The sequence below is a fragment of the Zingiber officinale genome, chromosome 8B, assembly GCF_018446385.1.
Source record: "Zingiber officinale cultivar Zhangliang chromosome 8B, Zo_v1.1, whole genome shotgun sequence".
Lineage (NCBI taxonomy): Eukaryota > Viridiplantae > Streptophyta > Magnoliopsida > Zingiberales > Zingiberaceae > Zingiber > Zingiber officinale.
The window spans coordinates 48,134,259-48,143,372 of NC_056001.1; positions in this window are offsets into that span (position 1 = coordinate 48,134,259).

Consider the following 9,114-nt stretch of genomic DNA (forward strand, 5'->3'; position numbering starts at 1 on the left):
TTCCTAACAAATAAAAACTTTCCAAAATTAGAGTTTTCTTAATAAATCCAGAAACTTTCCCTATTTTTTAAAAATTATTTATAGAATATTTCCAAAATTAAAAAAATAAATTATTTCATAACATTCCAAATTTTAATTTTTCTAACAAATTAGGAAACTTTCTAAAAATAAAAATTCATAATAAAATAGAAAAAATTTTAGAAAATAATTTACAGAATATTTCTAAAATACAATTTCTAAATTATTTCAGAATCTTCCAAAATTAGAATTTCCTAACAAATTTTAAAACTTTCCAAAAATAGAAATTCTTAAAAATTTAGAATCTTTCAAATTAAAAATTTTCAAAATTATTTCTAGAATATTTTTAAAATGAAATTTTCTAAATTATTTCAGAATTTTTCCTAAATTAAAATTTCCTAAAAAAATTAGAAATTTTTTCAAAATTAGAATTTTATTAATAAAATAGAAAAAATCTAGAAATTAATTTATGACCAATTATGACTCGTAAAATAATTTTACGATAATGTCGAAGTACGATCAAACTCTAATACTACTATTAGGTTATGCCCGATGCAGTGCATGCTAAAACATGTTTTGTAAACATGCGAAATGGAAATAAAAATGTAATAATTTCTAATTATTAAAACACAAACACCACACACATACAAAATGCATATCATGCAGACATGATCGTAATATAAAATTTTACAGAAAGTAAATTTACGCTAAGCATACCTTGAAGATTCGTTAACGAACCTTGTAGAGAATGTTTGCTAACCTCGTAAGGCAAGCCTCCTTTGGAATCAACGAGCAAGCGACCGATCGATGAGGAGTGGAATTGAATCAACCAAAGCGGCATGAGTCGTTCGTCTCCGATCAGTACTAGCCAAGCGTGAAGACGAAGCAATTCGAGAAAACTCCCACATCTTGATTTAGTGGGTGGGGAGGCACCGAATTCATCGACATTAAAATCATCGGTATCAAAATCGTTGGCACTGATTTCATCGATATTAAATTTGTCGGCACCAAATAGGCATAGAATTTGGTGGCTAGAGTTGATCGACGGTAACTCTTGGGAGCTAAGAGCTTGGGCAACAGCTAGAGAGAGGGAGAAGATGATGAGAAGAAGCCTTAATCAAATTAGAGTTTTCTCTCAAAAATAAAATCACTACTCTCTTCTCCTCATAGATGGGTATTTATACACCTCTACATGACTTGGATAGCAAGTCATCTCCCAAACTCAATAAACAAAGCCAACCCGATCCATTACCATTAAGATTAAGTTAAGTTCAAACCAAACCATCTTGGTTCATAATTAAACCAAACTCTTTTAATTTATTATTAAACCAAGTTGTTTCATAATTAAACAAAATCCTTTTCTGGCTTATTATTAAATCTTAATAAACTCATATCTCCTACAATAGTCATGGCTCATCCACATATCCGTCCTGACAAATATCTTTCCATATTGATCCTTTCTATTTGGTCCAACCAAACTCGCTCTCTCTCTCTCAATTTGAGAATATAATTCTCAAACTCGTTTTAAGTCTCTAAGATAAACTCATAGTGCGTGTGATCTTATAGGTTCCAAGTTATGTTGGTCATCCATAATTAATCATTAATTATGGATCAATCATGAGTGACACCTAGTAGTACATCATGATCCCCAATTAATTGGAAAATCAAACGGTTGATTCCAGAACCACTTTTAAACCTTTCAGCAGTACAGTGAGGCATGCCTCGCTCCTTTCAGTAGTCTTGTACCACTTGATTTGGGACATGGTGTATGTGTCAGTCTTTGCTAGGCTGACTACGTCACACCTAATCCAAGAAATACTTCTTCGTCCTATAGATTCAAATTACTCGTACATGTTGTTGGTGCAATATCCCTTAGGTCAAGGTTGACTGGTTTGACCAAGCTTGAGTCTTGGTCATAGTTTCGATGTTTGACAATACATGTAGACACATGGACAATGCAGGTGCAGTTGTTCATATGGGGAGATTCTGATCAGGGACTGATCAGTATGAATGAAGAAGAGTCAAGTAGGTCAAAAGTGACCGGATACCTGACTGGGAAGTCCTAACTGGAAGGTTAGGCAGAGTGAAAGTCCTAGTGAGTGAAGCTAGGCAGAAGGAAATCCTGGTGAGTGAAGCCAGGTGAAAATTCTAGTGAGTGAAGCTAGGCAGATGGAAAACCCTAGTGAGTGAAGCTAGGTGAAAGCCCTGGTGAGTGAAGCCAGGCAAGGAAAAATCCAGATGGATCAAGGATGATCGGGCATCTGGTGTTGGGAAGTCCAAGTAGGTCAAAGGATTGACTGGATACTTGGTACGAGGAAATCCAGATGGGTCAAGGTTGACCAGACATCTGGTGGAAATCCAAGTAAGGTCAAGGGAGTGACCGGATACTTGGCACGAAGAGAAAAGTCCAAGTGGGTCAAAGGGATTAACCGGACACTTGGTGGGTCAAGGGAGTGACCGGATACTTGGCACGAAGAGAAAAGTCCAAGTGGGTCAAAGGGATTGACCGGACACTTGGTGGGTCAAGGGAGTGACCAGATGCTAGGTATGATGTACCAATAGGTCAAGGTTGACCGGATGTTGGTTTGAGAGGCTTGGGACTTGGTTTTGGGCAAAAACCAAGAGCTGGATCGATCAGTGGATCGATCCAGGAGCTAGATCGATCAGTGGATCAATCCAGGAGCTGGATCGATCCAGGCCTTTCCTAGCGAACATAGAGCCTCTGAATCGATCAGTGGATCGATCCAGAGGTCCCAATCGATCAACCGATCGATTGGGACGCTGCTGCTTCACGCGATAAGCGCTGGATCGATCCGTGGATCGATCCAGGCGTTTTTCCAGAGCACAGAGGCGCTCTGGATCGATCCGTGAATCGATCCAAATCCTCCCCAATCGATTGGGAGTCTTCGAATCGATCGGGATCCGACCGTTGCGTCGTATTTGAGCTGCAGGCGGGCGTCTCCTTCAGCATCCCTTCACCGATTCATTTCAGATCTCTCGTCAGCACCTCCATAGCTCTCTCCAAGCTCCAGATCGCTAGTTCTTGAAGATTCTTTGAGGCTTTTCCAAGTCAAGAGGCGGATCAAAAACAAGAAGAAGAAGTTAGGGTTAGGGTTTTTATTGCACATCTTGTAAGCTTTTGCTTATCTTGTATTTTCCTTTCTTCTTCTTGTATTGAGAGTGTTGTAGAGCTTCTCCACCTTTGATAGTTACCATAAAGGAGTGTTATTCATAGTGGAGGGTGCGTGAGTAGGTGTGGATCCTTGGACTAGTCACCTCTTGTGAGGTGGATACCAAGTAAACCAACCTTGTTAGCGTTGTGTGGTTTGTTTCTTGTATTTCTGCTGTGCATCTTTGAAGAAACAAGCAACGACGAGCATCTAGCACGCGACGAGCTATTCACCCCCCCTCTAGCTACTTTTCGGTCCCAACAAGTGGTATCAGAGCGAGGCCGCTCTTCACCGGAATCATCGCCGGAAGGGTCAAGCATAACAAAAAGAGCTAGAGGGTGAAGAAGTTGAAGCAAAATTGTCAAAGTCAAAGAAATTCAAAAGCTCAACTTCTACAATGGAATTCCGAGATGGGCTCGGATTCGACACGAGGGTGGCTCCACCATACACTTCCACGAGCTTCGATTCTTGGAAATCGAGAATCGAAAATTTTCTTATGATGGAGATTGAGCAATGGTTTGCTCTTATCGAAGGCTTCAAGACTCCAACAAATTCAAAGGGCAAAGTTCTCAAGAGGAGTAAGTGGAGCCAAGAGCAAGTTCAAAGATGCGAGGCCAATGACAAAGTGACCAAGCTTTTGGTCAATTTTTTGCCAAGCACCATCCTTTGCAAAATTGGAGAATTTGAAGATGCAAAGGAATTATGGAGTAAATTGGCCAAGCTTCATGAAGAGATCCCCTCCACTGTACAAGAGCAAGAAGAATCCAGAGAGGGTGACTCCTTGGAGCAAGACCAAGAGGAGGACTTCGAGGTTGAGAGATGCTCAACCTCCGAAGAAGAAGTCCAAGAAGAAGCTTCATGTTCAAGGGAGTGCAATGAAGAGAACAAGGAGGGAGCATACTCCTTGTTTCATGAACAAGATGATGAAGCCTCCACCTCTAGGATTGAGGGGGAGCAATATTTGGTGACGCCGGATCAAGAAGAAGGAGAAGCTTCTACATCCGGGTCAAATGGAGAAGAGGCTTCCACCTCTACAAGTCAAGCAAAATCTAATGGAGGAGCATCATCATCGGATCAAGAGGAAGTCTCAACCTCCAGATCCAAAGGATAAAATGCCATCCCTACACAAGAAGGTATAAATGTTTCAATTAAAAATAAAAATCATATAATATGTTTTGAGTGTAGGGAAAGTGGGCACTACAAGAGCAAGTGTCCCAACTTGGCCAAGAAGAAGGGTCAAGTGACACAAAAGGGCAAGGAGAAGCCCAAGGAGACCACCCCCGGGACAAAGAAGAGCAAGGAGCACATTGTGTGCTTCTTGTGTCAACAAAAAGGGCATTACCGAAGTTAATGCCCCAAGGGGAAGAAGATGGTCAAGGCTCAAGGAGACACTAGTCAAGGGGGAGCCTCCAAGGTAAAGAAGAAGGTAACGTTTATTGAACCTACCCTTTTACGTTATGGTAAAAAGCATGATAGTTCTAATTTCTATCATTTTAATGCTATTTACCATGAAAATAGGAATCATGATAGTGTTAAGGAAAAACATATAGCTTTTCATGCTAAAACTACCACACCTAGGGTTAGGAAGGTAGATGAAAATCTAGGTAAGAAAACTAAAGGTTTTAGTTATAAGCCCAGAAATAAAAATGCTCATGGGTTTAATGAAAAACCAAAATCTAAGGATTTAATGGTAGAAAATCAAGCCTTGAGGTCAAGGCTTGATAAAATTGAAAAGACCCTAAAAAGGATGAAAAATATCCTATTAGGGCAAAATGAGCATAACCTAGGTTTAGGGGTACAAAAGTCATCCAATGGCCATAGAGGTTTGGGATACAAACCCAAAACTAAAAAGGATGTGCCTAGTTATCATAGGGTTCCATATAGTTATGGAACAAGCCCTAAGTCTAGTGGGCAAGCCAAAAATACAAGGGAAGATATCCCTAGAAGTATCTTTGCAACCAAAGTGACTAAGACTTCTAAGAAGTCTAAGAAAGTCACTAACAAGGTCACAAGGGAGGCTATCCCTAGAGTTGACCTAGAAAATGTGACCAAGGCTTCTAAGAAGCCCAACAAGGTCACTAGGAAGGTATCTAGGGAAGTTATCCCTAGTGAGTACTTAGAGCATCCAAGGAGCACCAATAGGTGTTGGGTTCCTAGGAGCATCTTCTCTACCCCATAGATGGGTTAGAAAGTGTCAACTCCGATTAGAAGGGTAGTTAACCCAACTTTGAGGAAATTGACACTCAAGGAGCATTTTCAAGGTTTTTGTTAACCTTTGAAAATGAAATGGAATTATTATTTACTCTTTGAAAGAGTAAAATGTGCCTAATGGTGGAAAATTTGATTTTATCTTTAATGGCATAAATTGGGAAAACCTAGAGAAATACCAAGTTGGGATTTTGGTATTCTCTTAGAAATTTAAGGTAATCCGGGCCTTGATTTATGCGCTTACTCTTGAGGAAAAATGGAATATGCCAACATTTGAGGATATGCTTAATTTTTAAGTGGCATAAACAAATCAAGAGAAATAGAAATGTCAATTTAGGTTTTGGCACTTCTTTGAAGCATTTAGGGCAATCTAGGTTTAACGTTTTAAGTTAAAACAAGTGGAGATAGCTAAGTGGTTAAGGATACTTAGATAGACAATCTAGATATATTTTATTTATGCTAAACCTTGCCATGATTGTTTGCCCATCATATGTCATGACATCATGTCTATTTTTGCATTCATGTTTTACTATGAAAAAAATCCAAAAATACCATGTCATGACATTCATACATCATGTAGTTATAGGATATTTTCGTTTGAAAAATTATTTCCTTTTGATGTATGCCATAACATGCATCATGTCTATTTCCTTAAAATTAAAAATGGCATTTAATAATACTTATTAACAAGTGACATCCTAGGTGGATGTCTAATATTTCTAAAATACCTAGATATATATGCATGATCCCTAGAATAGGGCAAAACCAAAATCTCACATCTCACAAGGACTATAAGGTGACTTGTATGTGTTTTAGTGCACATTAGGTACAAGTGAGATGTTAGGAAGATGAACAAAACTCAAGATGCTGATTTAGTGCATTCTTTTGAGTTTTAGGTTCATCAAAACACATAGTAATGTGTTTTCCCATCATTGGGAAAGCTAATGTACAAGTCATGTGCATTAAGCCCAAGGAACATGGTGAGATATTGGTTTTGAAAATGTTTTTAAAATAATTTTGGAAAACATTGGTGAAGGCTATCTTTTGATAGTAATAACCATTGAATTGTTAGACACAAACTTGAAGAAAACACTAAAGTTTTTGCAAGTTCTCAAGTTTGTGTAAATCTTTGAAAATATGATGTATTTTCATAGAAAACTATTTTTCCATGATAAATTATACCCTAAATAATGTCTACACAAATTTTTACGATTTTTGGAATTTTGTAGAATTTTCTAGGGGTTTCTGAAATTGGCTGAAATTGAATTTCAGCAATTTCAGGCCTTCAATCGATCAGTGGATCGATTGGAGTGCCTCAATCGATCAGCCGATCGATTGAGAAGGCATTTCTCGCGAGTAGAAGCTCGCTGGATCGATCAGCCGATCAATCCAAGAAGACTGAATCGATCAGTGGATCGATTCAGCAGGGTTCAATCGATTGGAACCCAACTCCAATCGATTGAAGATGCTAATTTTGGCTGGGAAAACTTATTTTCAGCATTTTTGAACCTATTTTAGTCTAGGTAACCATTCCTAACCCTTCAAAATACATGTGTATACATAAAAAGGGTGTTTTCATATTGAAAACAAGGATGGATTGGTTAAGAAAGACTAAATTGAAGTTTAGGTTGAGGTTGATTTCAATATTGAATTTTTGAACCTTAAAACTTCTAAATTTGGATTTCCTAAAGGTTTAGGGATTCCAAGTCATTATTGGTGCAATGATAGAAGTTACCACCATGTCTTTAGGGGGAGGGACTTTTTAAAGACATGAACACTATTTTTTCATGAACCTTGGAAGGTGGTTAACCTTTTTTTTTCGGAAAATGCTTATGAATGAGCGTTTGAACTTGAAATGGGGAGTGTATATCCTCATTATTTCAAGTGGTATTTCAAATGTAGGGAAAATGAAGGGTATGGGACCTTCATTATGATGTTGATTGCGACCTTGAGAAACTCTTCAGGGGGAGAGTTTAAAAAGGGATAAAGGTTCAATGAGTGAAGTTGTAACCAATGATGAGTATCTCTTCAGGGGGAGAGATAATGGTTGTTTGATGTGTGCCAATAGGGGGAGAATGTGTGGTTTAAGTTAGGTCTTTATTACCTATGGGGGAGGTCATAGGGGGAGAATGAAGGGAACCAACATTCATACTTTGGCATGAAGAGAGTTAAGGCTGTGGGATTAGCTTAACTCAGAGTAGTCCTAACTTAAAGGTATTGTCAAACATCAAAAAAGGGGAGATTGTTGGTGCAATATCCCTTAGGTCAAGGTTGACTGGTTTGACCAAGCTTGAGTCTTGGTCATAGTTTCGATGTTTGACAATACATGTAGACACATGGACAATGCAGGTGCAGTTGTTCATATGGGAAGATTCTGATCAGGGACTGATCAGTATGAATGAAGAAGAGTCAAATAGGTCAAAAGTGACCGGATACCTGACTGGGAAGTCCTAACTGGAAGGTTAGGCAGAGTGAAAGTCTTAGTGAGTGAAGCTAGGTAGAAGGAAATCCTGGTGAGTGAAGCTAGGTGAAAGTCCTAGTGAGTGAAGCTAGGTGAAAGTCCTAGTGAGTGAAGCTAGGCAGATGGAAAACCCTAGTGAGTGAAGCTATGTGAAAGCCCTGGTGAGTGAAGCCAGGCAAGGGAAAATCCAGATGGATCAAGGATGATCGAACATCTGGTGTTGGGAAGTCCAAGTAGGTCAAAGGATTGACTGGATACTTGGCACGAGGAAATCTAGATGGGTCAAGGTTGACCAGACATCTGGTGGAAGTCCAAGTAAGGTCAAGGGAGTGACCGGATACTTGGCACGAAGAGAAAAGTCCAAGTGAGTCAAAGGGATTGATCGGACACTTGGTGGGTCAAGGGAGTGACCGGATACTTGGCACGAAGAGAAAAGTCCAAGTGGGTCAAAGGGATTGACCGAACACTTGGTGGGTCAAGGGAGTGACCAGATGCTAGGTATGATGTACCAACAGGTCAAGGTTGACCGGATGTTGGTTTGAGAGGCTTGGGACTTAGTTTTGGGCAAAAACCAAGAGCTGGATCGATCCAGGCCTTTCCTAGCGAACAGAGAGCCTCTGAATCGATCAGTGGATCGATCCAGAGGTCCCAATCGATCAGCCGATCGATTGGGACACTGTTGCTTCGCTCGATAAGCGCTGGATCGATCTGTGGATCGATCCAGGCGTTTTTCCAGAGCACAGAGGCGCTCTGGATCGATCCGTGAATCGATCCAAAGCCTCCCCGATCGATTGGGAGTCTTCGAATCGATCGGGATCCGACCGTTGCGTCGTATTTGAGCTGCAGGCGGGCGTCTCCTTCAGCATCCCTTCACCAATTCATTTCAGATCTCTCGTTAGCACCTCCATAGCTCTCTCCAAGCTCCAGATCGCCAGTTCTTGAAGATTCTTGGAGGCTTTTCTAAGTCAAGAGGCGGATCAAAAACAAGAAGAAGAAGTTAGGGTTAGGGTTTTTATTGCACATCTTGTAAGCTTTTGCTTATCTTGTATTTCCCTTTCTTCTTCTTGTATTGAGAGTGTTGTAGGGCTTCTCCGCCTTTGGTAGTTACCATAAAGGAGTGTTATTCATAGTGGAGGGTGCGTGAGTAGGTGTAGATCCTTGGACTAGTCACCTCTTGTGAGGTGGATACCAAGTAAACCAACCTTGTTAGCGTTGTGTGGTTTGTTTCTTGTATTTCCGCTGTGCATCTTTGAAGAA